General features: G+C 51.6%; 1 protein-coding gene, 1 long non-coding RNA gene and 1 pseudogene across 2 annotated transcripts in view; 1 reads left to right on the top strand and 2 right to left on the bottom strand.

Annotated features, from left to right (window-relative positions):
* LOC131093333 (zinc finger protein 850-like) overlaps positions 1-27,922 on the top strand; it is a 628,085-nt pseudogene that overhangs the window by 272,270 nt on the left and 327,893 nt on the right.
* The window catches only part of LOC131093446 (TOG array regulator of axonemal microtubules protein 2-like), a 128,814-nt gene that overhangs the window by 61,308 nt on the left and 39,584 nt on the right, over positions 1-27,922 (bottom strand). The gene's annotated exons all lie outside the window — the stretch shown is intronic.
* Positions 1,184-26,302, bottom strand: LOC131093461 (uncharacterized). The gene is made up of 3 exons (XR_009115575.1): positions 26,203-26,302; positions 3,458-3,572; positions 1,184-1,271 (listed from the first exon to the last, which is right to left on the bottom strand). It is a non-coding gene; the product is annotated as an uncharacterized LOC131093461 (long non-coding RNA).

Below are 27,922 nucleotides of genomic sequence, written 5' to 3'. Positions count from 1 at the left end.
AGAATAAGGCACCTGAGTGGAGAAGGTGCTTGTGAACAAACCCTGCAATGAGGTTTCTAATGATTGCAAGTATGTACATGTTCTGCTCCAGCAAAGCTGGTGGGGATCTTCCGGGCTGAATAATGAGTAGGGACACCACACGCCTTCCATACATAATGGTACAGAAATGGAATATAAGTATATACTGCAGCTCTGTGGAACGCAGGGGCTTTTGTAGCCATTTATGTTATACAAAGATTTACATTTGGAAAAGTCATTCTGCTATATCTGGCAGAAATTTCAAGACAAATGGAACCCATACTTATTCTTTCAATGATAATACTGAGCACAGGATAAAGCTCTTAAATTCAGAGCACGTTATAAAAATTAATTACTACTTAGTTCACCCTTGTGAGGTGGGAAGGTATTACACCTGCATATACATGAGGACACCAAAGCACAAGTGGATTAAACAGCTCGTTCAGGATCCCAGAGACAGGCTAATTGTTGAAATATGTATGCACATGTGCATCTGTGTGTGTTTGAATGGGTTTGGCCCCTCCAGAGCCTTCTCAGCACACAGAGGCCAAGCTGCTCTGCTGGGCTCCTCTCACCACAGAGTCCCAGGCATGTCTAATGAAAGACACCAACCCAAAGAAAGGGAAGAGATTTTTTGTGGTTGCACAGATGGAAATAAAAGCTAGCTTTCAAACAGGCGAGGAACAGAAAAGCCATTGTTAAAAAGCTGTGCAGTGCTCCAGTGACAGCTCCTATCAGCTTGCCACTGAGCAGCGCCACACCGGAGCACAGCAGACCTGGGAATCCACGTGCCAACAAACGTTATAAAACCTGGCCCTTGACAAATGAAGAGAGAAAGGGCTGTGGAGCCAGTGACAGAGACAGCCCCCCACCCACAGGGGCTGGCAGCCCACTCCTCCTGCTCCAGTGACCTGAAAGCCCTGGAGCAACCTCTCCCCTCCTTGGACACTTTGCTCACCACCTCCAGTCCCTGCACTGGGTCACTGAGTCCTCCTCTCTGTGTGAGCACCAGCAAAAGCACACATTGTCATGGGCACAAACAGCTCTTGGAGCATCTGCAAGGCTCCTGTCAGTGCTGGCAGGTGGGTTCCAGAGGCATGCTGTAATTAGCAGTTACCTGGATGCAGGGTTTGCCACTGACCCGTGGGGTAAAACATTTCCAGGTCTTCAGGATCAGCGTCATCCTCGGTCCCCAGCTCCTTCCCACTGTCATCTTTTATGTCGCTCTCTTCTATTTTTGTAAGGGCAAACTCCTTTTGGAGAGAAGAGATTCAGCTCATTAGCAATTGCATCTGGGTAATTTAGTGCTGGCTGAGAATACAAAATTTTTTCCCTCACCAGCAGATTTTTTTTTTTTATTCTTTCCACATGGTTAAATTTAGATTTAAAGTATATTAAAGGTTAAATATGCATAACTAGCATGACATTTGTGCTGAACAAAGCAACGCAGCTTATTTCCTATTCCAGAGCAGGTTGCAGGTTTCAAACCAGCTCTCACAGAGCCTTACCTGTATTTCAGTCAGAGGCAGGAGCCCTGGCTATTATTAGGGTTGTATAACATTGTAAGATTGTAAGACCCCATTTTCCCTTGCCTAAAAATATGTCAAACTTTTAACTTTTCAGCTGAAATTTTCCATACGAGTGGAATGCCTCAAGGCTTGTTGGTTGGTTTGGGGTTTGGTGAGTTTTTTTGGGCTTTGTTGGGTTGTTTTTTTTTTTTTTTTTTTTCTTTTTCTTAAATGCACTTATTTCAGGCTAGGAGAAGATTTCAGCTAAAATAGTTCAGCTGTTTCCAAAATAGGACATGGGAAAAAACACACCAAGCTGCCCACATGATACAAATGTGAGGATCCTCTTCTCCACCCTCTTCCAGTGTTCTCCAAGGCTTTTAAAACAATGAGGCAGGGATTTAATCACCACCTCCATGGCAAGTGCAGCACGAGGCTGGCAGAGGTGTGGGAGAGCAGCCAGCACGAGCGGCTCGATGTTACACCAAGGGAAGAACAGCAGGGAAAAAAATCCTTGCTGTGAGGGAAACCTTGGTGTTCAATGGAAAGCCTCCCTAGGGAGCTGGTGGGAGTCACAAAAAACTCTGGAGAGTGCACAGAAATGACCTGTACTCTCACACCAGGCACTGACTCTGGGTCTGGGCTGTTCTGGTTCCAGCACGAACAGATGAACTGGTCCAGGCTCATCATCCCCACAGCTCAGTGCCTGCTGAAGGGAATATTTTCAGCTTCTGAGATCACCAATTCAGTCACCACTGAGGAATTTGAGTTAACCACCCTACAGGGAATGATTAGTCCTAATTGTTGGCAATTAAAATGGAGTTACAGCTCACTTCATGAAGTGTTTGGTTCTTAATCCTTAGGATGTTTTCACTGGGAAAAATGTAGGTAAATTCAGAGGTTAACTGGAAAATTCTGGGACACATTCTGCCTTCAGTTCTTCCACTCTTTGGGAAAAAATGCATGCACATTTTCTGTCAGAATTTGGATGCTCTGCATATAAATATCCGTTTCCAGCCTAGAAGAGTCTTTCTGAGCAACAGAAATGTCAACCTGAGCAAAACACGCAGAGTAGCAACAACAGTGTGGATGTGGCACTTGGGGATGTGGGCTGTGGTGGCCTTGGCAGCACTGGGTTAAAGGTTGTACTCAATGATCACAAAGGTCTCTCCCAACCTACACAATTGCACAATTCCATGATTGTGGTAACTAACACACAAGGAAGGCTGACAAACCCACAGAATGTTTTTATTTCAGCTGTGGAAAGCGGCTGCGATTTCAGAAATGCACGAGGAACCAGATCTTAACTCCTGCTTTTGCTGAGTGCATCAGGGGCTTGGAATTGTTTAAATTATAACAAATGGTTAAAGCTCAGGAACAATCACAGCCATAAAAGCCCAGGTTCTGCAGATGAAAATCAATGTTAACATTTTCTGAGCCAAGACTCAACAGGACTAAAAAAGAGTGAGTGGAGCAGTTATTACTTAGCTGATTTCCACAGCTCTGTGATTATCCAAGAGGGAGTTAGTGATACAGGCTATTGTAAATTTACCACCAGGCCTCCCAGTGCTGGATCTGTTCAAACACTTAACAGAGACAGCTGATGTTTACCAGCTCTGCTCAGGAAAAGTGTGGGGTTTAAACACTCAGTAAGGATAAAAGGATGTGACTTGGTTCATTTAAGTGCTGCTGTCACTGCCTGGCCGCAGTTGCATTGCAATACCCCATTTTCATTAGCATTTCTAGCAAAAACGGGCAGCACCACACAAGCGATTCTTCATTTACACAGAAATCAGCAGAACCCTTTCTGCTTTGTTTTCATAATTCAAGCAGGAGAAAGACATTTCCTAAAGAATAATGGGCATTTCCTTAAAGGCAAAAAGCATCTGTGTTTTATCAGTCTGAAGTCAAGTGGAGCAGCCAAAACTTACAGGCACTCTCTGTCCCAGGCTGGAGCAGGAGAGGAGCACAGAGCCCAGCAGCAGCAGCAGGCTGACCCTGGAGGTGCTGGAGAGGAGCCTGGCCCAAGGAGACATTGCCACCAGCCTGAAACGCAAAGCAAAACAAACCCAACAGTATTTTTTTTTCCATTTTTTGCAGGTTTCAGGACTCTTTACACAACACTTTGCAACACAGCGTGGGATCAGGGGTGTGACATGGCAGGAGGCACAACACCTCGAGGTGTGAGCACAGGGACTCGTGGGGCTCACTGCTAATGGGGTTTGTGACAGGAAATGCCAAGAACTCATACTGACCCCACAGGGGATGATATCTCTCCTGGAAAATATGAGGAGACCTGCAAGACTTGTTTAAAATCTCTGTGTCAGTGCCATGGATGACAACTGGAGGGAAAAATAAAAAGCCGTGCAATACTGTGAAGGCTTTTTATGCCTGTGCCTCATTTTAAGCACTGAAGCAGCTGCGTTAATTCAAATTAAACAAAACGACCAGCTGTCCAAGAAGCAGGGGTTCATCTAATCCATATGTAGGTTTTTCTTGAGGAAAACAACATTTTGCAGAGGTCAGCAAGGTTTACTCAGTGGTTCCTACAGCACAAGGCTTTCCCTGCTGCTCAGAGCAGAGGCTCAGCCCAGCCATGGGGCCAGGAGCTGGCTCTGACCATGCTCAGGTGTTCCAGGGAGCAGAGCCATGGCACAGACCCACTCTGATGGGGCACAGAGCCACCCTGATGGGGTACAGAGCCACCCTGATGGGTACAGAGCCACCCTGATGGGTACAGAGCCACCCTAATGGGTACAGAGCCATCCTGATGGGTACAGAGCCACCCTGATGGGCACAGAGCCACCCTGATGGGTATAGAGCCACCCTGATGGGTATAGAGTCACCCTGATGGGTATAGAGCCACCCTGATGGGTATAGAGTCACCCTGATGGGGTACAGAGCCACCCTGATGGGGCACAGAGCCACCCTGATGGGGCACAGAGCCACCCTGATGGGTACAGAGCCACCCTGATGGGGCACAGAGCCACCCTGATGGGTATAGAGCCACCCTGATGGATACAGAGTCACCCTGATGGGGCACAGAGCCACCCTGATGGGGCACAGAGCACATCACGGGGAAATGAAGGCTGCTGCTGCTGCTGCTGCTGCTGCTGTGGGTGCCAGTGCCCGGGCACAGAGCAGTTGTGCCCACCCTGCGTGTGAGCACACACACGTGTGCCCCCAGTGCCTCACACGAGGCTCGGGATCCACCTGCAGCCTTCAGCTCTCTGCTGGGCTAGGGAGTGCAGCAGCCTGCCAGCACACAGGCTGCACAAGTATTTCCTTTGATTGGCTCTAAATTTACACGCTGCTAAATTAAACTAAATGAGGTCTTTGGAAAGAAGATAGGACTGATTAGTTCCGTTCAAACACTCCTTCATTACCCATCCCTCCATCAAGTCTGCTCCTGCTCCTATCCAGGTTTTAAAGAAGTTCCTCCCCTACACACAGTCCGAAATATCTTGCTTTGCTGTCCGTCAGGGTGGCACATCAGATAGCAGAGCTCTCCCTCACTGAAGCAACCACTTTGTGTCCCACAAAGCAGAAAACCTGCTCACAGCAGCACCCACCACCAGCTCCCGGCACCAAAGAGCCTCTGCCCCCAGAAGCCTTCAGGGACGTGGAGGGAACCCTCCTCTCCTTCCACCCTTTCACTGGTACCTTGTCCCTACACTCCACTTTGTTATTTCTTCCTCTCCCTGCTTGGTTTTTGCCAGAAAAGGAAGAGGAAACCAGGAGAGGGACAGAGCAGAGGTAACAGTGCACCTGATGTACTTCTGCAGCCTCCAAAAACTCCTGAGCCAGGGTCTTCCCTGGCAGCAGCCTCTTCCTTTGAGCCACATCAACTGGATTTTTCTCTTCCTCGACCACATCAACTGGATTTTTCTCATTAATTGGTTTTGGAACAGATCTGGATTTCTGACACCCACAGCATGCCTGAGCAATGAGCATCCCCCTGCTTAACTCACACAGTTCAGGAAAGCATCACCTCCCAGTTCCTACTTCAGTGTCTCCTCTTTCCTAAAGGGTCAAAGAACCATCTCAAGGGCCCACAAGCCCTTATTAAACCACAGCTGGAGTAAAAGAAAAGCTCCCTGTTTTCATAAGTCAACCTGTGGCCAGAGCCTCCAGCTCTCTCCTGGGACATGGCCAAGCAAATCCAGGCTACAACCAACACCCAGGCTCCTGAGCTGGCACACCCAGAGCACAATGCACAGCCTCAAACTCCCTCTGCTCCCAGATCGTGATCCTTGTGCCCTTCTGGACAGTCCTACGGTCCTGACCTCAGTCCAGTGTCACCACAACACACAATTAATTCCCTCTCACCTCAGAACAAACTAAAGCTTTTTACACAGGAACAGGTTTCTTGGTTTGATTGAGGTTTTTTCAGTTATAAAACAAGCAGCAAAACTGGAATAATGAAAAATAGATGTATCCCTCAAACTTTATCTGCAAGCCTGGAAATAAAAAGAGAAAAAAAAAAAAAAAAAAAAAAAAAAAGAAAGAAAAATTCAACAAAGCAGTGGCTGAAAGCAAACGCACACTCCCAATAAAAACACAGCTCACGTGTACCGAGGAGGCTGCTAGCAAATGACAGCACAGCCTCTTCCAAGCCTCCAGCCTCCTGCCTGCCTGGCAGATGACATCTGCACAACAATTAGCACTTTGCTCAGTCCCAGGTAGGCAGGAGGAGCCGACATGTGCAACAGGGGCTCTGGAGCTCCTGGAGAGGAGCTTCTGCACAGGCTGACATCTCCTTACAGACAGACACACACAGAGAGCAGGAGAGGATTTCCACACAGAATGTTCTGTGGGCACAATGAGAGCAGGAGAGGATTTCCACACAGAATGTTCTGTGGATACAGTGGATTTCCAGAAACAACTCTCACAGCCTGTGAAGCAGAAAGGGTGGTCATGGTGACCCCACCTGCACACGGAATGTTTGCTTGGATTTGAGGGCATCTTTGGGGATCCAGCACGTACAGCAGCCAGGCAGCAGCAAAACTGGACTAGGAAGGTCACAAATTCCCCTTGTGCAGAGTGGAGGGGTTGGTTTTTTCTCAATAATCCTTTTTGTCAAACAAAATCAGGCACTAGGGAAAGAGCAAAGGGTCAGACTCTGAGAAGTCTCCTCTGCTGGCAGTAACCCTCCTGTCAGAGATGGGGATGTTGCTGGCTGGGAGGTTCTGCTCCACAGCTCCAGAAATCCTGGTCTGCACCAACAGCAGCAGAAACAGCCCAGAGCTGTGCTCCCCATTAGCAGGGACATTCCAGTGAGGGCAGAGCTGTGCACAGGGGGCTGCACAGCCCCAGGAATGCAGCTCCCACAGCCACAGGTGACAGCCCCAAGGCAGCCAGTGAGAGGAGCACATGTCATTGATGCCTCCTGCTGCTGGCAGCACTGCCCCCACAGCCCAGCACAGAGCCCACACTGCCCGTCCTGTGCCACTCCAAGAAATCCTCCAGGAGCCTCATCTGAGCCCTGACATGCTGCTCCAGGAGAGCACACAGACATCCCAGAGCCCCTCAGCCCCAACATCAGCCTCTGGCTTTGCAGCCAGCTGGAAGCAGAATTCCAGAATCACTGAGCTTGGAAGAGACTGCCAGGACCATTGAGTCCAAGTTGTGCCTGATGCCCACCTCGTCCCCTGCCCAGAGCCCTCAGTGCCACCTCCAGCCCTTCCTGGGCACCTCCAGGGATGGGAACTCCAAACCCCCCTGGGCAGCCCCTCCCAATCCCTGAGCCCCCTTTCCACGGGGAAATTCCTGCTGTGCCCACCCTGAGCCTGTAGGCAATTTCCTCTTCTCTTGTCCCTCATTCCCTGGGAGCAGAGCCTGACTCCAACCTGGCTCCTCCCTCCTGGAGAAGGTTCCCCTGAGCCTCCTTTTCTCCAGGCTGAGCCCTTTTCCCAGCTGCTCCTCACAGTTCCATACACTGCTGGGACTCTCCAGCCCCTTCCCAGCTCTGTTCCCTTCCCTGGACATGCTCCAGCCCCTCCATGTTTGTCTTGCCATGAGAGCTCAGAACTGGACACAAGACTGGAGGTCCCTCAGCAGTGCCAGCACAGGGGACAGGCACTGTCCTGCTCCTGCTGCCACCCCAGTGCTGATACAGAAACACCAATTATCTCCAAGAATAAGCAATACCAATAAGCTAATCCTTGTTTTCACCTAGGGATGACCTGAGGGAGCAGTACTGGTATTACAGCCTTACAAACTGTCTGCAGGTTAACTCAGGGCAGGTTTCTGTCCAGCCAGCCTCACTGAGATGGCAAGGGGAGCACCAGCAGCACACTGTGCCATCCAGCACAAAGCACCAACAGAGCTCCCTCAGTGAGAGCAGGGCAGGGATGGGAACCCCCAGGCACCTCCAGCTGAAGCAGGGCACAAAGCCCTGGCGGCACTCACAGCCTCTGAGGCTGAAGGAGAAGTTTCCTGGGCAACAGCAGCTCAGGGAATGAGCTCCAGCCAGCCGTGCACGGGGGCTGTGGGACTGGAGAGGCTCTCAGGACACAGAGTGCACTCACAGCGAGCTGAGATCCCCTTCACACACAATGTCCTTCCAATGGTGGCATCCAGGGCCGAGCCCCTGTGACAGGCTGAGTGATGTGCAGTGCCACAGACAAAGAGAAGGAAATGCAGCTGACCTGACCTGCGATTTCCCTCCTCTGAGCAAGAGGGTCCCCAGGTCTGTGAGGAGCACTCATGTTTGCTGGTGTGCTACAGACACCTTGGGAGCACCCTGTGGCCAGCTGTCCCTCCTGCTTGCCAACCGCACAGCTACACCAGCAGGAGAAAGAGGAGGCTTGGAGCTGAAATTCAGCCTATGCCTAGGACAGGAAACAGCTGGACGGCAAAGAGAGGATTATTGGGAGGCCACAGAGGATTACTGGGAGGCCACACTCTAATGCCCTTCCCCAGTCACGAGCTGGGTGTGCACAACCCTGTGCTTTCACACAGGACAACCTGCACTCACCATCACCCGAGGCCAATGCCCAGGATGATCCCAGCAGCTCTGCTCCTCCAGGCATCCTGTCCTCAGGAAAGCACCCCTGTGCCTCCAGTGGGTGTCCCAGCCCCACTCCAGTGAGAGCCCCCAGCCCTGCCAGAGGGTCCCACCTGGGCACAAAGCCCCAGCCAGGCAGGGCAGCCCAGGGAGCAGCAGTTGTTTGCCAGCCCCCTCACACCTCCAGGATCCCAGTGGAGAGGGTGTAGCTGCCACACAGACCATTCCATTCATGTCGCCTATGAAATGGCTTTAAAAAAACATTTATTCTTCTTGCCTGCTCCTCATCATTTACTCCTACTAGGACTCTGCTCTGGCATGTTAAAAACATTCCTACACAAAGGGAAAAGTTGTGGGAACACCTTCTTGCTGCCTACAGAGAACCCACACAGCAAGGAAGCCACACTTTGAGGCTGGTAGGAATAAACTGGGCTGGCTGGGCCCAGCCTGAGCAGGGGCAGCAGGTCCTGCTCCAAACTTGAACCAGCCCACAGGAGGGAATTGTAACACAGGCACAGGGTGGCAGGGGCAGGATAACCATGGCACAAGCACATGTTTACAGAGCTTGGCATCTACTGAGCACTCATGCAACCTTTGTAACCGCTGCTAACAAATAATAACAATAAATATTAATAACCCCTCCAGGCTACCTGTGCAGCCATCAGCTCTCATCAGCCCCTCGAGCAGCAGCTTGGCCATGACACCACCCAACACAGCTCCGACAGCCCTGCCAGGTGCCAGGAGCAGGACAGGGATGTGTCCAGCAGCAGGAGACAGCCCAGCAGTGCCTGGGCACGGTGGGGCAGCTCCTGGCACCAGCAGCTTCACCAGCACTGCCACAGCTCCCCCAAGAGCAAGGGAGGCGTTGTTGTGTGTTGGATAAAGCCAGAACCGCCCCTTCTACGCGGCCACAGCAATCCTGACCCTGCTGTTTATCCAGCTCGCACAGTTTAACACTAAGCATCGTTTAGTCTATCATTTAAATTGACTTCATTCATTCATTCAGCAAGCTGCATTCACACAAAACGCTGCTCTCCAGAGGGCAGCAGCACAGCTTTGAGTGGGGGTGGTGTGAAGGCTGAGCAAGGCTGCCCTCACCCTCGTTAGCGGCCGTGGCACAGGGGCCACGCTCATTAGTGCTGCTGGCAGAAGGGCCCACGCTCCACCGGGGCTCAGCACGACCCCAATTCCATGAGCTGCCTCCCCCAGACCCTCCACGCCAGAGACAGACTGCTGAGTCCAGCACGGGGAATCTTCTCTGCCAGCATGGAGTGTGCAGAAGCAGAGCGTGCCTCGGAGATCAGAGGCTGAATTTATCATTTATTATTTATAAGCAGCGCATCTCTCTGAATTTCTGGCAGCTGCTCTCGCAGGGCTCTGCTCTGCCTGCACACCACATGACACTGACTCCTCAGAGCTCTGGGGTTGGCAGGGACCTCTGGGCCCACACCAGAGCACTGGTGCTGATTTGCTCCAATTTAGGACTTCAGGACTTGCCTGGAGATGAGAGTGCACAGGGACCTTCAGGACAAACATCTTTCTAAAAGCTGTCACACTGCCTGACCTCCACCACATGAAACAGTTTTCCCTTCCTCTTCGCCTCCCCACCACCCCGAATCCCAGCCAAAACACCTCTCATCCTACCCATACCTATACCTATACCTATTCCCTTCTCCCACTCCTTGCTGCAATTTCCCATGCACAGCACAGACAATGAGTGATGTTTTCTCCCCCCCTCCTTTCCACCAGTTCCTATTTGCAAGGTGACACGTTGCCTCACACTATCCCAGGAGTCTCCCAGCATTCCGTGTGTTTTTATCCCCTCTGCTTTCCCAAGCTTGGAGAATCTAACAGGAAAGAAAGCACATGCTGCACTAACAAGGTCCCAGAGAATCCCGATGTCCCACTGCAGCTGGGCCCACGAATTGCCAAAGATTTAACTGGCTTGTTCCCAGCCTCTCTGGAAACAGCTTTTTGTATTTTCCAAGTTCCTGCTGTTCACCCATGGTTCTCATAGGGAATAACAACCTCCTTCCCCTACCAGATGCCAGCTTTCCTGTAAAGAAACTCAATTAAGAGGTTAAGAAACCATGAAAAAAAAAATTCCTGCTCAGTGTTACAGAAATCCAGCGGCGATGGATCCAGCACACGACTCCCACAGCAGCAGCCACACCACTCTGCCTGCCCAGCACAACCATCCCTGCCCCTGGCTGAATCTCAGTCAGGAGCCCCAGCTCAGCCTGCAGGTTTCCTTCCCACGGGGAGTGCCAAGCCAAGGAACCCCTGCCAGTCCCCGCAGAGCACTGGCACAGAGCTGCCCCAACAGTGGGCACGCAAAGGACTCCTCCAGCTGCCCTATTGATCTGCCAGCAGCCACGAGCTGTGAGCTTCATGAAAAATGCATTTTCTCACCTCTCCACAGAGCGCCAGTCGGTGGTGACAGCTCTGACTCCCTGTGACAAGCCAGGGGACCGGGAGCAGCAGCGAGCAGGATGGCACACGGGCAGCAAACGTGGGGCTCACCTGCTGCATGCCCTGGGTATGTGCGCAGGAATAACATGGCAAAGCAGCTTGTGGATTGAGCTCATGGAATGCCTGGCTGGACGTCCAGCCCTGGCTTGGCTCCCACATGCTTCCAGTTTTGTGGCAAGCTCCCAGATGAAAAGGCAGAGGCCACTGGGATCCACCTCGTGGGTCAAACCCAGTCAGGAGCTGCCAGACTGGCAGCAAAACCTGGGATAAAGCCCTAACAAGCCAATCTCAAACCCACCCCTGAAGGGGAGGAAGGAAGGAGCTCTCTGGGGATGAACACAACCTGCTGCCACACAGGCTCCCTCAGGACCAGTCCTGGCTTTGTCCCCAGTCCCTGCATCAATCTGGACACATCAGTGCCCACGCTGGGGCTCAGCTGCTCCATTCCAACACTGACACCATGGTTACAAACACTGAGGTCAGCAGCAGTAGCTTGCTGTGCTTGGATCAAAGGCTTGATGCAAGTTTGCTTTTTTTCCGTCCCTGCACTGGTCCTTTCTCAGTGGTTGCAGAGGATGCCTTTGTTCAGCAATTAAATAAGCCCTGGGACAGGAATGAGTATGAAGGGAGAGCTGAGAGATTGCCAGTCCCACCATCCAGAAGTGACTCTTGTGGTCATTGCCGTTCCTCTATCCAGGCATTTCCCACCAAGACTGAAAAGCAACTCTTGCTCCCCAACCATCAAAGCTTCCCCAGGACAAAGCCAAAGCAGAACAGCCAGCCACTGCAGGCAGCATTCCTTCAACAGGGTTTTTCCTAAGGAAATTTAAATTAAAACAAGCCCCAAGGCCTGCAAATGCAGAAGCAAATGCACAGACACAAAGCAGAAAGAGAACATAATTCCTTCCCTCTCATGTTGTTCATCTGCCACCCCTGCTTTGGGGAATGGTTTGTTGCCTTTTAGAGCTATTTTAGATGTTACTTGCAGCAATGTGTGGAGAAAACAGTTGAAATGTGATGGTGCAGCATTCTTTTTAATTAAACAATCCCTCAGGCACCACGGAATGGCTCCAGTCAAGCCCAGGACACTGCAGGTCTGCCTCCTCCAGCACAGCAGCAGGTCTCCCAGGCCCCTCTGGAGGTCTGCTATCAGATGGCCCAGATCTTCTGCAGGCTTTGTCCTTCCTGCTGCCATCCTGGCTTTTTGCCCTGTCAGCCTCTGCTAAGCAGAGCTTTGATCCTCCAAGCAACTCCTGGTTCAGGGACCTTCTTTCCTTCTGCTGCCCAAACACGAAGGACATGCAGCTGGAGCTCCCCATCACCTCACCTTCAGATGGGAAGGCTTTGATGTGGTACAGAGTGCCTGGATCTGAGATTCCTCAGGTCTCTTCAAACAGCAGCAGAGCCACAGCTTGTGATCTGTGCAAAAGAGCATTTTCCTTGGGAATGGAAGTCACGCCAGCGTTCATCTCCACCTTGTCATGGCAGAACAAGCTGCATCGGTGCTTCAAAGAGCTCCTCAGCCTTAAATCCTTATAAAACGTTGACTAAGTGGAGAACCTGTCTCTGAACATCTCATGAATCACAGCAGAGGTTATGAAACAGCTTTCCTGTGACTGCCTGCACTGCCATGGGACCCTGCATGTGCCACTGGAACCGCAGCACCATGGGCTCCCCTCACAAGGAACGCTCTGCTGCCCCAGGAGATCTGCATTCACGGGTTGTGGAGAGAGAACTAAAGAGCCAGTAAAGCTCCCAGGTCCCTCCTGGGCTCCATGACCAGGCTCCCTGCTCCTCAGAGCCTTGGGGTTCACTCAGCAGAACTTCAGCTCCATCCCCATTGCCCCTCAGCCACAGCACTCCTAAACCTGCTCTGAGGAAGAACAGAGACGTGTTCTGAGTGGGTTTCCTCCACAATTTTCCCTTCTAAGGGACAATTACTCTGTTTGTAACCTCAGTACCTTTCAGTGAAAGCACTGTTTCTCATCTGGAGCTCAGACCAACAGCAGGAGATCCAGACACTCAAAAGGAAAATCCTTTTGGTGAGACACCCTATAAAGAGCCATTTCATGGACTGGCATATCTCAGTATTGAGCAGCACTGCTCCACAGAGGGTTCTTCCTTTGACAGTCCTGGCTGTCACTGGACCTGCTGGCTCTGCAAACACCCAAGCAGCAGCCAAAGGACACAGGGACTTTCACTCCCATGTCTTGGTGCTTGCTGTGAGGTGATTGGCAAAGCCAAGAGCTCGAAATCTGCTGTCAGAGCGAGCAGCAGGCTGTTCCCTCACACACCCTCAGCTCTGATCCAAGAGGCACCTGCAGCACCTTCCTCTCTGCTGTGAGACACCAGAACATCCTGAGCAGCTGCCTGCGCATCCTGGTGGTGCCATGGCAGGTGGGACATGGCACATCCACCACAGGTTTGCCACACCACGTCTGTACATGTCTGAGCTTCTCCCACGATAACTGCAGCTCTCAGCTGTCCCCTCCTGCACACAGGTTTCCTACCCAGCCGTTCTGCAGAGCTCCTCCATCAGCTGCCATCTAAATGAAGCTGCTCTGTGAATCCAGGCTGTTTCAGTGACAGCCTCCACAGTGACTTCCAGTGACCACACACGTCACACGTCAAGACAAGTTTTAGCACTGACCCCAATGAGGGAGTGAGAAATCTCCATGCACCCAGAGGCAGGCAGGGGCAGTTCCTCATATGTCAAAGGGAACAGCAGTGGGAACAGGCCACATGTTTTCTGAGGCAAGGACCCTGACAAATGGCACATTTATTGTGCTATTCAGGAAGAAACAATAACTACAGTGGCATCCAGTCTCCAGCTCTTTCAAGTCTGTACTTAAAGAAAGAGCAAAAAAAGACCAAAGCAAACAAGGCTTCCACAAAACCCTCTGAACAGGCTTTTAGCTGCTGGACAAAAGCGTGGCAGCAGGAACTGCTCTGCATTCTCCCATCTCATTCCTGTTTCGTAACAGCCCCGGCACTCAGGCAAAGCACAGCAGCAGCAAAGCCCTGCTTGGGTGCTGGAGCTGCCCTGACTCCAGCTCCTGCCTTGCCACTGTGCTCCAGGAGTGCTCCAGGTGTTTCCCAGGTGTGCCCCAGGACTGCTCCAGGTGTGCCCCAGGTGTGCTCCAGGTGTGCCCCAGGTGTGCTCCAGGTGTGCCCCAGGTGTTCTCCAGGTGTGCCCCAGGTGTGCCCCAGGAGTGCTCCAGGAGTGCTCCAGGTGTGACCCAGGTGTGACCCAGGTGTGACCCAGGAGTGCTCCAGGTGTGCCCCAGGTGTGCTCCAGGTGTTTCCAGGTGTGCTCCAGGTGTGCCCCAGGTGTGCCTGGCTGCCCTGGCACATGCTGCCTGCTGGGCTTGTTCATCCCAGGGCAAGGAGCAGGGAGCCAGTCCAGGCACCCATGATGCCATGAGGACTTTTCGCCATTCTTTTATGTACCTTTTATGTATTCTCAGTGCCCCTAATATGCACACTTGTAATTCCTTATTTCTGATCACTTACCATAAGTTAGGCATTCTGGCATTCTGTTAGGTCAGAAAACCAAATATCCAAAAGGCCTCTCAGCTGGAGGCCAGAAAGCCCTAAGCTATCTTGAGAAACCAAGATCCCCTCTAAAATACATCCTGTAAACTAAAATTAGGCCCATCTAGTGAGAAATACTTTGAAATAGGAAGATATCAGGCTATTCCTTCAAGCCTCTCATTGAGGCATCTTTGTTAAATATGCTAATTTGCAAGGTCTATAAATTGTATACCATGTGTGTGCATTTCAGCACATTCCACCTTGGTGAAGTGGTGCACCATAAAGATCTTTATTAAATACCAAGATAAAAACCCTTTATCCCCTAACTGTGTCTGGCTCCTCATTTTAAGACCAAGGAAAAGGCATCACCTGGTGGGTTCTGTGTGCCCAAGGGCATAGAACAGCAGCACCCAGGGCTCCATGCACAGCTCCAGGATGATCTCCTGGGAACACATTCCCAGCACACATAACTCTCTGTCTAATCAGGCACTCAGCCCTGTTTTGGAGGAGATTTACAGAGAGGTTTTTTTTCTCTTGGAAGCAATAACAGATGGACAGCAGGAAAGGGAAGAAATTAATGAACAAGTAATCATTCCCAAAGTTGCAAATAGGAGCAATTCCTCACTCTGAGACACCTCTGGAAAACAAGATTAAAATGCTTAGGGGACATATTCTGAAAACTGCGGGTAATAGAACAGACAAAATGTATTGACACTATCTCACAGGGGACATGTACTTTTTATTCTGCTGAGGAATGTAATATTCTGCTGCTCATTGCAGAGCTAAAAGGGTGTCCTAAAAAAAGGAACTTAAAGTGTTTTTAGTGGCAACTGGGTCTGATTCCAGAACACAGGTTCTCCTCTGCCCCGCCATGGGAGCCACAACCAGCACCTGCAGACACACCCAGCACACAAACACCATTAATAATCCATGCCAGCAGCACCGTTACCAAGCAGCAGAAAGGAGGCGGGGATGGCAGGGGGGTCACAGCAACGCTCTCTGCACTGATGTTTCCTAAGAGGAGGAGGCAGGGCTGCCTTCCTCCACTTCCCAGCGCCCGCAGAGCCGCGGCTGCCAGCGAACAGACTGTGCCTCAAGCAGCTGCCAGCAGAAACAGTTTGTCATGTGTCAGATCAAATAAACTCTTATGAGGCCACTGTGCTCCCTGAAGCAGACGGCTGCCAAACTCCAGAGGAGAAATCCAAGGAAGCAAGCCGGCCGTGTCAGCCCCGAGTGCTTGAGGAGCCCAGCACACTCCTTGTTGTGAGACTGCAGATCCCGTGCAGCACCCCACACCAGGCAGACACCAGCAGCTCCCATCAGGAACAAGGGTTTGGTGTTTAAATTAGCACTCCACATAGTCCAGAAACTCCACATTCTTCATCCAGTGGCACAGCACATCGCTCATCCCAGGGAGGCCTGAGGAAGGCTGGTATTTGCCAGGTGTCTGGAATGGGCTGCAATGATTATCACTTGTCTGAGCAAGTGCTTCTCCCCTCCCAGCCAGCCCATGCTCTCCTGCTACAATAATTCCCTCAAAACTGCATTACAGATTACTACTTTTTCATTTTAAATAGACTTATTTTTGTTCACTCCCAAGCACCACTGTAGTTCCCCATGCATTGGGCTTGTGCCCCTGTGCTGAGGCCCCTTGCAGGTCCTGTTTGCTGCACAGTCCTTCAAGAGCCACTAAAGCACAGGGCCCAAGCATGCCCTTGTCTGTGATCCTGCTGGGCAGAACAAACCCCTGAAGTTGCTGTGGGCACTTCTGCAAGAATAAATCATGCCAGCAGTACTGTGAGGATCTCAAATCACTCACCTGCTCGTGCAAAGACCAGGCTCAAGCACTCCCTGGTCTGCAGAGGGCACATCCCTCAGCCCAGGGCTCAGCCACTGGCTCCAGATGATCCAGTGTGCTCCATCTGGGAGCAGCCACCTGAGCCCTGCCACAGCCAGGAAAGCCTCTCCTTCTATAGATGATGGATAATGGCCCCATAAAAGTGAGTCTGCAAGAGGCCTGAAGTTCCTAGCTGGAAGGAGATTAGTTTATGGCACAGTGAGAGCAGCCACAGGCAGAAAGGCAGGAGATGCAAAGGAAGGACAGGAGAAGCTGGACGTGTTGCTTCAAGTCACCAGAAAACAACATCCTGCCCCAAACCCCAGCAACAGAACCTTGACACTGCCTATCAACAAAACGAAGTGAGCAAATGGGAAATCTGGCAGCGTAAAGCAAGGAACAAGGGAAGAACAAGGATTCAGGCATGGGGCATTCCCCCAGCATTAGCAGGGCCAGTACAAACCTCAGCTGTGAGGGGTTTTTCCAGTTTATTTAAACAGCATCTGGTGCCTGATGACGAGTTCTATTTATACCCCTTCTATCTGTGCCAGGACTCCTCTCCAGCCACAGGGACTGGCAGGAGCACAGGACCCCATCCATTGCTCCAGGAGCCTCTCACCAGCTCAGAACACAACCCTCAGCTGGCCCAGGCACCAGGAGAGCTGCAAAGGACTCACAGTGCTGCTTCCAGCAAGGAGCAAACAACACAGGCTGTGCCTGGAACGGCAAGTGTTACACTGAGATCCCAGGGAGGAGGAGGAGGTTACAGCCTCCAGTCTGTCATTTCCAGCCATGCTTTTCAGGCAGGTACAGCTGCACATACATCAGGAGTCAGGTTCCCACAGATTCCCAGCCTTTGCACGCTCCAGTTTCCAGCCAGCAGCTCTCTGGACTGTGACCCAGCCCAGCTCAGCGGCGGAAAGCAGTGCCAGCTCCAGGCACAGCCCTTGCCCCCAGCCTTTGAAGGCAGGTTAAGCAGGCAAAGCCTTAGGCATCAACCCAGGACATGGCTTGAACTCACATCTCTGAATGGAGACTCTGCCTCTGAAAAAATAATGCTTTGTTCAGCTCTCTGCCTTTGGGAGATTTCTGAGAGAATCAAAGGGCTGGAGGGCAGTGGGAGTCACACTCACATCGGGTTCCTCAGCAAACTCTGGTTCTGTTCCTGAACAATGGTAATTTCTCCAGACACCTGGAGAAACCAAATCTGCCTCAGCCAGCCCATCTCACCCTGCTCCTCAAATCTGAACAAAGGAGCCCATTAACAGCACCCGTGACAAATTTCTTTACCCAAGAACACGTGTCCAAGTGCCATGCTGTGAGCACTCAGATGGTTCCCAGAAACCTCCTGCTGATGTGGAACACTCTGCCCGAGCTTCCCCACATACACTCTGTACTTGATTACCCCACACTTGCTGGGAGAAGAGGAACAAAATGCACTCCAGAGCCACTGACTGATTCCTGATTTGAGTACAACCATGGCAGCAACACCATTTTTCCCTCCCTCTCCAAGGCTGGCACATGCCATGTCCAGTTCCCAGAGACAGGAACCTCACACCCAGCCCTTCTGTTCTGTCACCCTCAGGAGGGCCCATCTGGAGGAGCCATCACACACTAGGTACCAACACAGTATTCAAAACTACATGCAGAACTTGCAGAAGCACTTCGATCACCCACGGCTCCTGCTGGAAATTTTCCACAGTGTGAGAGTTTATTTTGTGGGCAGGAAGACAGCAAGAAAATTAATTAAGGCAGAGTAAGAAGAAAAAACTCCTCCTGAAGTGAGTTAAATACACTAAAGCAGCAGTTGTGAGCAGGCCAAGTCCATTTTAAGGGCTATACATTTTCACCTCCACAGTCTTGAAAAGGAAAATGAAGAGATTTCGTTCTGTATGCATATTGTCCACCATTTGTTACTGTCTGTCTATTGATGCTCAGTTGAAAAACAAAATTTAATTAAACCCCACAGTACTGCATTGCCTGCCTTTGAAATATGCCTGCATTAGTGGATCATTACAGTAAATGAAATACAGCTTCATATCGGATTTTTCAAATAACGTCCTAAAACCGTTACAAATTAAATAATACTCCTGCAGAGAGAAATTAAGAGACAGTGTTTTTAGCAAAGGCAAAGAGATGTTTACAGATGAAGTCTGGAATAAGACGTGGAGGCAATGAGGCAGAGTTGCCACAGGGCCCTTCCAGACCTTGTTGGGAGGGTTCTGTGTGCCAGAAACTAGAAAGGAAAGAGTGTGCCAGGGCAGGCACACAGAAAGGGCAGTGTCCCAACCCCCCAAGAATGTCTGCATGACCAGAACAGGGTTTTGGGGTGTGCTCAGCCCAGAGAGGTGTTTCTGCATGGGGGAGAACTCACTGCAGCCACACACCCTCCCCATCCTCCCCAAACCCGGCCAAAGCAGCAGCAGCCATGGGAGGTGAAGCCTTGTAACCACTCAAAGCACTGAAAGCCTGGACACTCAGTGGGCAAGGAAAGGGATCCAGGAAGGTGCTGTTGTGGCAGGATGACAAATACCTACACAGGGAGGAGAAAAGCAACAGGAGCTTTGTTATCTCGGGGTAAGTAAAAGCACAAGTGTGTCAGTGAGTCAGCATTGGGCACAGCAGCAATGCCTGATGTGGAACACAGCAAAGCAGGTGAATATTGTATGAGCCTTACAGCTCTGGCTTCAAGAGATCTTCTCCTTAATAGCACCTGAGCTGATGCCAAGTGTTCTCTGACAATTTATTTACTCCAAGAAATCATTTTCCCTAAATAAGAGGAGCCCGTTAACGCATCCTTCTTCATGTGAGCCTGGAAAAGGCTGCGCCCTGCAGCTCCTGTGGCCTCATCTCCATGGTGATGCACCAACACACACACACAAACACACTGACTCCAGCAAGAAGGCAAACCTCCCCAAAGGAAAGGCTGAACCTGCCCAAGGGAGAAGCTGAACCTGCCCAAGGGAGAGACTGAACGTGCCCAAAGGAAAGGCTGAACCTGCCCAAGGGAAAGGCTGAACGTGCCCAAGGGAAAGGCTGAACGTGCCCAAGGGAGAGGATGAACCTGCCCAAAGGAAAGGCTGAACCTGCCCAAAGGAAAGGCTGAACCTGCCCAAGGGAGAGGCTGAACCTGCCCAAGGGAGAGGCTGAACCTGCCCAAGGGAGAGGCTGATCCTGCCCAAAGGAAAGGCTGAACCTGCCCAAGGGAAAGGCTGAACGTGCCCAAAGGAAAGGCTGAACGTGCCCAAAGGAAAGGCTGAATGTGCCCCAAGGAAAGACTGAACCTGCCCAAAGGAAAGGCTGAACGTGCCCAAGGGAGAGGCTGAACGTGCCCAAGGGAAAGGCTGAACGTGCCCAAAGGAAAGGCTGAACCTGCCCAAGGGAAAGGCTGAACGTGCCCAAAGGAAAGGCTGAACGTGCCCAAGGGAGAGGCTGAACGTGCCCAAGGGAGAGGCTGATCCTGCCCAAGGGAGAGGCTGAACAGCCCCCAGGGAAAGGCTGCAGGTGGCAGAGCTCTCAGCAGCACCAGGCCTGGCACAAGGTGTGCTGCAGGTGTTGGCAGGCAGGGCGTCCCTGAGAAGCAGAGCAGGTCAGCCTATCAACAGGCTGGAAATAAAGAAAACCTAGCAAGGGCACCTCTGGATCCATTTTATAGGAAAACAGCACATTTCCAGCTGCTGTCCATGCCAGGGAGCAGCAACTGAGAGACAAGTTCCTGTAGTTCTCATCAGCCTGTGAATCAATTATTTATAGGAAGAAGGTTCAGCATATAATCATTGAAAGCTGTCAACTTCCAGCCCACACAGAGCTTCCTCTGTGGAAAGGCTGCTGGTCTGTGAGCCAGGGACTCCTCACCCCTCATGTCACAGGATTAAATGAGCAGCTGTGACACAAGGGGATCCATTACACTGCAGCCACAATGAGCACTGGCACCCCAAGGCACTAACAGCACTCAGCAACATTGGGCAAAAACCACAGGAACACAGCAAATGCAGCCCAGCATCCTTCCTAAAGGAAAAATAGCGGTGAAAGGGCACTCCCAGAGTGATGTAACAGGGCTGGCACATGGAGCAGCTGGGGAAGGAGACTCTGACCAGGCTCTGTGGGGCCAGCCTGTCGAAGGCAAGGCAAGCGCAGCACTCAAGCACCAGCCCAGTGCTCTGCTACCCCCACAGCAAAGCCTCTGTAGGGATCAACAACTCTCAGCCACTCACCTGCACACCCCCAATGCTCTCCATCAGGAGACTCTGGCTTTGTGCTTCCCAGGCTGTGGCAAAGCCACCCCTAATGGTTAAGAGCAGCACAAGCAACTTGCAGAGAGGATGGAGATTGCTGAGGCTCTGCAGCTCCCGAGGGTGGGAGCAATCCTCGAGTGCCACAATCATCAGGCTGTGGGAGCACGCCAGGAGCAGGGCAGACAGAGGCTGAAAACAAGCAGGCTTCACGCTCCCAGGTACTGCAGGAAACGTGCTCATCCTCAGCTCACCAGCACTCTGTGAGCACAGCCAGAATGAGGTCTGAACATTAAAAACACACCAGAGTGCTGCTCCCAGTCTGCTGGAGGAAATAGAGGGAGGGGGATGTCTGATGGGGAGGAGAGGGCGCAGCACAGGCACCTCTGGAAGAGCCCTGCCTCTGCAGTTCAAGGTTAAACACCTCCTTTGCACTCATCTCTGAATCTGCCTCTCTTTAAAGCTGCACCAGGTAATTAGAATCATTATAACTATTATTAGACCATAATATTATTATAGCATTTTTGCTACACTTGACATCTGTTGGCTGATAGATTTAACTGGTACATAAGAAATAACTGTGCAGAGATTTCTTGAAAATGAGCACCAACACGGAAGATGTTAAAGCATTCTGCATTCAAAAAGTTAATTTTATGGAAGGACACTTGAAATAAAAATTCTAAAATTAGGTTAAACCTTTAAAACCTGCTGTTAAAGGAATTATTTGGGCTTTAAGTAGGCAACCATTTAAAAAATCCTGACTTTTATTTAGATGCTGGAAGACATATATGTGGCTTGGTATCTCCTTCAGATCAACATATGCATCTTTTTCCCATCTGCTCCAGAGATTTCTAAATCATCCTTCCATCTTCCTTTCCCTCTCTCTGCAGCAGGCACTTGAATTATTTAGGCAGAGTCTGACTGCACAGGGAACCAGCATAATCAGGGCTCTTACAACCTGCTGTCTGCAAATCCTATAGAATTATCAGCAAACACACATCCAGAATAAAATACAGCTTCCTGCAGCCCATGAAGCCCAAAGGGATTTGCAAGCTAGACTTGGGATGCAATTTATCCACCACTGAGATTCAGCTGTAATCCAGAGTGGAACACGACCTTTCCATCCATATTTAACTACAGCACACAGTCCCCTGGAGAAAAGTGAGGAAGAATCCAACAGAAGCCATAGGAAGGTTTTAGGGAGACTGAATTTTCTGCCCTGGAACTGAAATTAGGTCAGGGCATCCACCAAGTTGGACACAATGATGCTTGTAGGTGCCTTCCAACTCAGAATGTTCCATGATTCCATGACTCTACCATCAGCCACAGACCAACAGAAAGAGGGCACAGCATCTCCATCCTGTTGATGGTGTCCCTGAAGCACAGCTGGATTGAACAGCTGGGTACCACAAGTTACCAGCCTGGAGAGGAGGAAGACATGAACATCCTGTGTTGTCCCTAAATTCAGTGGGGCCCAAATTTCGCCCCACAGTTACACCCATGTGCAAAGAAAGATGGAATAGCACTTCAGAAAAGGACCAATTCTTGAACCTCAGGCAGCTGAGCCCAGCAGCTCAGCACTCACAGAACTCAGGGAGGGTAGAGCTAGGCAGAGATGTTTGCTCCAGTGAAATCTATTTCAGCTCTTCCTTAAGCAGTTGACACTGAGGTGACAGCAGAGGCCTGGTGCAGTGAGGTGTCTTGCAACCACACCCACCATGACACACTATTTAGGAATAAAAATGAGCGTCATTAATTTCTCCAGAGCAGGTAGTTTTATCTTTTCCAGAGAAGAGCAATCACACAAGGAACTTGGAATTGCTTGAGGAGAAAAATGCATTTTTGCTACCTTAGCCACATACAGACAAGCCCAACTCTCACTGAGGAGAGACTTATAGAGAGAAAAGGGGAGCAGGAGATGCTGGACACAACTTCCCCCATGCACAGCCCACTGCTGAGGCAGCTCTGAGTGGGAAGCAGGGCTGAGGATTGTCCCAGAGCTGTGACAGCCTCAGCAAGCATCAGCAAGAAGCCCCAGGTGAACAAAGTTCATGAAAGCTCTTAAAAATCACCTCAGCCTTCAGAAGGAGAGCACAACACAATCCTCCCCTACAGATACCTGCCCATCACACCTGTGACCAGCACAAAGCAGGTTTTTCACTCTATCCATCTGATGCTTTCAATAGCCAGAGGAGCTGGGTCTGGGCAAGCTCACCTTCACGAGGCTCAGTGCTCATTAATAAGAAAAAAAAAGACCAACCAAAGCAACTCAACCCCACACATTTGAGGGGTAGCCATCAGCAATTCCCTGTCACCACAAGAGAAATCCTTGTGTATGAGCCCTGGGAGCTCAGCCCAGGTCTGCTTCTGTTCAACCTTTCCATTAATAGTTTGAACAAAGAAGAGAAAGCACTTTTATAAAACCTGAAAGGATGCCCAGGAGTTAAGAGCTGGAGGCACTCTGGAGGTCATGATCGGAATTGATAAACTGAAGAAAAGTTCCCAAAACACCAATAAATCAATAGAAAGAAAAGCTAAGAAAACAATGCAAAGAAGTGTACTTGGAAACAGCACAAACAGAGATCAAGCACACAAACAGAGTCCAGGGGAAAGTTCTCCAGACAGAGGGAACCTAGGGAAAACTGGGGACCACACGAAATGTGCCAGCACTGTGACACCACAGCTCCAAAGAGCTGAACTCCCCTCTGTGATCCAGAAACATAAAATACCCAGTTCTGGGCTCTGTGCTGGTATCAGCTTTGAGGTACACACAAACCAGAGGGTCTGGGCAGCCAGCAGAGCAGTCAGCAGTATAAAACATGCTGCCCTACACCAGCTGTGGAGGGGTTTCTCCATCCCTGCTCCCTCCAGGGCCAGTCCCAGCTCTCAGATTTTAACAGGGTTTACTCACAAGGAAAACCAGCCACAGGACTCCCCACTCTATGAAGGCAAGACACAAACTGGCTGCTCAGTTTGCTGCAAGGACAAGTTAGATGGGCTGTCAGGCTCTGAGAGTGGGATTCCATCAAGGCCCAGAGGGAACTGGGCCCTGTCCAGATCTGCACTACCATCCAGCACTGCCCAGCCTGGAGCCAAGCATCTCTCACCTGGCTCAGGACAGGGGCACGGACAAGGAGGCTGTTCCAGCCCTGTATTTCCTTTCAGCATCCTCCATCTGGCTACTCCTACAGCAGTGACAAAGCCAAATGAACAGCCTTCTCTTCCCCAAAATACAACAGAGCTCCTCATCCTGCTGAGGGGCACCCACACTACACAGAGCCAGCACTGCTGTGGCCGTTTCCATTCACGCCTTCCTTATCCCTCACTAACAGAGCTCATCAAGCTTCATTTGCCACCTGCTGCTGCAGCAGAGAAGCCAGCAGGGAAGGGGATGCTGCCCTGGGGGAGGGCATGGTTTCCTAGCTTCCCTCCTCCCCTTCCACCCCACTGACCTCTGCAATGCCTGAAGCCCACAGGGGCCATCACTCAGCCCTGCCCACCCCAGACACCTTAATTTGAGGGGACAGTTGTTAAAAGCCATTGCCACAAGGTGTTACAAAGCAGGTGACACCAGAACACAGCTGCACCAAACCCAACCAGCAGCTTGGGAGAAACCCAGCGAGGGGGCAAAAGCTACAAATCTCATGCAAAAGCAGGGCTTAGCTCTCAGGAACGTTTCACATTTCCCAAAGACTCAGAGGGATTTGGGGTATTGCTGAGCTGCCTCGTGAACCACAGCCAGAATGGATCTCACGGTGAGCAGGCGCCGTCTCCCTTGGCAGGGCTGCTTCCCAGAGATCCCCAGCCTTGTGTCACTTCCCACTGCAGGTGCTAAGAATATCTGTGTGCTCATAAAAAATAGCAACCAGCTATTGAGAACTTATCAACAAAGTGCTCGACAAATTTTAATTAAAGCTGATTCACCTCCCTCACGAGCCCAAGTGGAGCGTTATTTCTCAGAGGAGAATGCTGGGTGTAAGAGCTGAGATGGGTTACAAAAGCCACGGAGGGAGTCAGTAGCACAGAGGATTAGCACATGGAAAGGCTGACTATTATCCCTAAATTTATCCAAATAATCCACTGCCTCACAAATTCTCAAGGTATGGCTGCTGTGCATTCAACCCCATCTGCTCAACCCAAGCAGAAGCAGAGACAGGTGTGGGGGTGCTGGAGTTTGCCAGGTGTTTTATTGCTCAGGCCAAAGGAATTCTCCACTGTAAAAATGAAGAAGGTGGTGGCAGTAGCACCAGCCCTGCTCTTGTGCTGCTTCAGGACACAGGGACAACACTGTGGGTTCAAAGGCTGTTCTGACAGTTCACCAGGAATTGTTTCCAGCTGATTTCTTACCAAGAATCATATTTGTATCCTTTCAAATTTAGTAAATACATGGTCACACAGACTGCAGCCTCCAGGAACTCGCAACACTGCTCTCCCACCTCTGGTAGCTGGACTCCTACACTGAAGTTTCTGGGACAGCATTTTGGATACTTCCACCACAGAAATACCCTAGAGGCTGCTGAAAAACTAAGTGGATCAGGCTGGGTCATTTTAAGGCAGGATTGGGGGAAAGAAAAGACAGAAACTTAGAAGTGCATCCCTTAACAGTGCTACTCCCAGAGAACAAATGAATTCAAATGATCACAGGGAGCAGGAGCACTGCGGCAGCACGTTGGGTAATGACAGGGCATGTCACCATCTTCTAACATCCTCTGGACACTTATCTGCACTTAAAAGGCTCCTGCCAGGCTGTGCACGGACCAGCCTCTTCCACAGACAGCTCCACCAGAGAAATGCCTCTGCTGATCACCCTCCTTTGGCAGGCACACTGAGCAGCACCAGCGCAGGCAGCTCTGCCTCTGCGCTGCACTCAGACAGGGTTAGTTCTAGCAAAGAAACACTGCAGAATAACTAACTTAAGAAATTGTGTCTATAGAGCTTGGTGTAAACCCAGACCCTCCTGAAGGTGGGCAGCATCAGAGCTCTGTCAAAGCTCACTCCTAATGCAAGTGTTAGTCAACCACTGAACTTAAACATTTTAAGGCAACATTCCAAACAGTGTTTATATACAAAATCCCATTTACTCAGCGTTCTCCTTCCTGGCCTTGTGGAATGCATCGTTTCACCAGTTCTCCTGCCAGAAAACCATATACAGGCTTGTACCAAAACAATTAAACCAGTTTTAAAATTCAGACCTCGTGTTACAGAGCGCACACCCTGAAGAAACATTCATTTTAATATCCCAGAGCTACTTCAATTTTTCCAGCACGTTTTTATTCCACAGCAGCCTGGGCACACAGTAGGCCAGAGGTCACGCAGCCTCGTGCTCCAGGCAGGATCCAAACTGTGCCCGTTGTGGGAAACTCACGTGTAAGATTTTTGTTTAAAAGCCCTGAATGTAAGGAACACCTGCCCTGCTCCGACTGTGTGCCTAAGTGCCCCTCACAGGGCACGCGTTTGCTGCAGCACTCCAGCCGCACAGGCTGCCCGTCCTGCCGAGCCTCCGGGGCCGCACACGCAACGTCCCCAACGGCCCGGCCACAGCCAATGAGGGGAACCGGGTCGGCGGGCAGCCTCCACCCGGCAAGGCCTTACCGCCGGGTCCGCTCGCGCGAGGGCAAAGCAGGGAGGCAGCAGTGGGTACCCCCGGACCGGGACCAGGGCTCCGTCCCGGATCGCAGATCCTCGACCCGGAGCTGCGCCCCGGCCCTCACGGGCCGCCAGCACCACCGCCCCCTGCTACCCCCCCCACCCCGACTCACCACTGCGCACGCGCCGCCCGGCCCCAGCTGCCCCGCCCCGGCCCCGCTCTAGCCAATCAGCGCCGTCCTTGCACGAGCTCCTGCCACTGGCCCCGCCCCTGGCCCCGCCCTACTCACTCAGCACGGCCCCACTCTTGGCCACACCCCCTGACCCCTGCCTGTCTGTCACCACCGCCCTTGGTCCCGCCCCCTGGTCCTGGCCCCGCCCCCTGATCCTGGCCCCGCCTGTTCCCTGTGAGGCGGCGGTGGCGGCGCTGTCTCGGCCCCGCCGTGTGTCCCGGACTGGATTCGCCGGCCTGAGCCTGAGCCTGAGCCTGAGCCGTGTCCCGGGCCGATCTGAGCCGTGTCCCGGGCTGAGCCTGAGCCGTGTCCCGGGCTGAGCCTGAGCCTGAGCCGTGTCCCGGGCCGATCTGAGCCATGTCCCGGGCTGAGCCTGAGCCGTGTCCCGGGCTGAGCCTGAGCCGTGTCCCGGGCCGATCTGAGCCGTGTCCCGGGCTGAGCCTGAGCCGTGTCCCGGGCCGATCTGAGCCGTGTCCCGGGCTGAGCCTGAGCCTGAGCCGTGTCCCGGGCCGATCTGAGCCGTGTCCCGGGCCGATCTGAGCCGTGTCCCGGGCTGGGTTAGCCGGGCTGAGCCGTTTCCGCACCCTGGGCTGTGGGAGCCTCTCTGGCTGTGGGAACGGCGTGTCCCGGGCAGCAACCCCATCCTGGAGGATCTGTCCCTCAGGAGTGAACGCCTCCTTTGGCGCGCCTCTGTGCATCGTGTTAGGTTGGACTAATGGAGGAATTTCTCCGTGGAAAGGGTGGTCTGGCCTTGGCAGGGGCTGCCCAGGGAGGTGTTGGAGTCTCCTGCCCTGCACATGTCCAAGGAAGAGCTGGAGGTGGCGCCCAGTGCTCTGGGCTGGTGACAAGGTGGGAATATCTGGGATGGATGCCTGGGATCAGGAGGGAATATTTGCAATGATCTGGAGATATTGGCTTTACACATCACATCATCCCTGCCACAGGCTACTTCAGCACCCCCTTTATTTTTCACAGGTTTTGAGGAAGGTAGTGAGGTTTCAGGTAAACACAAGGGTGTAAATTCTCAGTCTTGGCACCCCTGGTTGACGCTGAAATGAGGTGAGAAAGTCAGAGAAGGCACAGGGAGCTCACTGGTCCCCTCACCTCATTAACTCAAAGCATTCTGCTTATTAAAATCATGCCAAAGCATTTCCCACCCCTCTCCCAACTGCAACTGAGTGATGGCATTGCAGAGATGATGGAAAATCAGCCACGAGCTGTTCAGCCCTCCCTGGTGAGGGCTGGGCTGTGGCTGAGGAACAGGCCATGGGATCCACTGCACAGCAGCCAAAACCAATGTGCCAGCCCCAAAATGAAACCTGCAATGCTTAATCATCTAGTGAAAGATGCTCAGTGACATCAGGGGACCTGTCCCTGGGCCACTGTCCCCACGGCTCTGCTCACCCAAGCTGTGTTTCACTGCTGGCACCCACAGAGATCCTGGAGGCAGGAGATTGACTGTAAGCAAATCTCAGCTCTCCTTGCCAGTAATT

The sequence above is a fragment of the Melospiza georgiana genome, chromosome 25 (assembly GCF_028018845.1).
Source record: "Melospiza georgiana isolate bMelGeo1 chromosome 25, bMelGeo1.pri, whole genome shotgun sequence".
NCBI classification, from domain to species: Eukaryota; Metazoa; Chordata; class Aves; order Passeriformes; family Passerellidae; genus Melospiza; species Melospiza georgiana.
Note: the sequence above shows the minus strand (reverse complement) of the source record. Positions and strands in the feature narration are given on the sequence as shown.